Source organism: Nematolebias whitei, chromosome 7 (assembly GCF_014905685.2).
Source record: "Nematolebias whitei isolate Nwh7 chromosome 7, NemWhi1, whole genome shotgun sequence".
In the NCBI taxonomy this organism is placed as follows: domain Eukaryota; kingdom Metazoa; phylum Chordata; class Actinopteri; order Cyprinodontiformes; family Rivulidae; genus Nematolebias; species Nematolebias whitei.
The window spans coordinates 47662597-47664100 of record NC_056504.1 but is presented as its reverse complement, the minus strand read 5'-3'; the positions used below and the strand labels follow the sequence as shown (position 1 = coordinate 47664100).

General features: G+C 40.8%; 1 pseudogene; it reads right to left on the bottom strand.

Annotated features, from left to right (window-relative positions):
* Positions 1-601: 601 nt before the first annotated feature.
* LOC119412014 overlaps positions 602-1504 on the bottom strand; it is a 28317-nt pseudogene continuing 27414 nt past the window's right edge.

Sequence of the window (1504 nt, the reverse complement as noted above, 5' to 3'; positions counted from 1 at the left end):
AAGAGGCTGTTTAGTTTCCCCAATGCAGAGGTCTGGACAATCCTCGCTGCACTGGACCGCATACACTACACCACTCTGTGTATGGGTGTCTTGTCCTTAGGGTGGACCAGCCTCTGTCTGAGAGTCCTGCTGGGTTTGAAATGTACTGGGATATTGTGTTTGTTGAAAATCCTTCTGAATTTCTCTGATACTCCAGCAACATAAGGGATGACAATGTTTTTACGTCTGTTGTTCTCCTTTTTCTGTTTATTAAGTGTATTTTGTAGATTTCCACGCTGACTTAAGACATATTTGGACTGATGCAACTTATAGGGCAAAGCGACGGGTATGGCAAAAAACACAGTAGGCTTATCACGATAACCTGGTTCCTGCTGTTGCAGGAAGCCTGTAAAACAATCCTTCTACACCCCTCCTTCCACACAGACAACATGAACAGGCAGGCTGAGCCAACACTGGTTAAATGCGGGACAACTGTGTGTCTTGCCTCTCCTTATAAGGGACGCAAGAGGGGGGGGGGGGGGTAAATTTCAGGACTCTGCCACCAAATCATGAGGATAGCATGTAAGCAAATATAATTAAGAACCAAACATGGAGCCCACTTACGCAAATTTCTAGTTGAAAAATCCCAATATTCAATTGAACTGTTTTCCCTTCCTTGTTAGTTCTCATGTGTTTAAAAGCAGATTCTAGTTTTAGACTGAAGTTTTACTTCTGAAGGAGGACATAAGGAGCGCTTAGGTTGCTGTGAACTCTTGTGTGTCTGTTTAAATAATGGCTAAATCTTTGTCAACAATCCTCAAATTCAAATGGTATCTGTCCAGTGTGGACAGTCATGTGTAAGTTTAAAGTTATCTCATGGCTGAACTTTTGTCCACAAAGCTCACATTTAAGTAGTTTCTGTCCAGTATGGACGTTCATGTGAACGTTTAAATCTGTTGTTTGCTTAAATCTTTGTCCACAGAACTCACATTCATATGGTTTTGCTTCTGTGTGGATTCTAATGTGTGACTTTAAACTTGACTTATGGCTATATCTCTGTCCACAATGCTGACATTCATAAGGTTTTTGTCCCGTGTGGACTCTTGTGTGTGCGATTAAAGTTGATTTCTGGCTAAATCTCTGTCCACAATTCTCACATTCATAAGGTTTCTGTCCTGTGTGGACTCTCATGTGCGAGTTTAAACTCGTTTTATGGCTAAATCTCTGTCCACAAATCTGACATTCATAAGGTTTTTGTCCTGTGTGGACTCTCATGTGCGAGTTTAAATTTGACTTCTGGTTAGTTCGATGTCCGCAAATCTCACATTTAAATGGCTTCTGTCCTGTATGGAGATACATGTGTCCGTTTAAAAGGTATTTATAGATAAATCTTTGTCCACAAATCTCACATTCATAAGGTTTCTGTCCTCTATGGACTCTTGTGTGTGAGTTTAAATTTGTCTTCTGGCTAAATCTCTGTCCACAATTCTGACATTCATAAGGTTGTTGTCCTGTGTGGATTCTC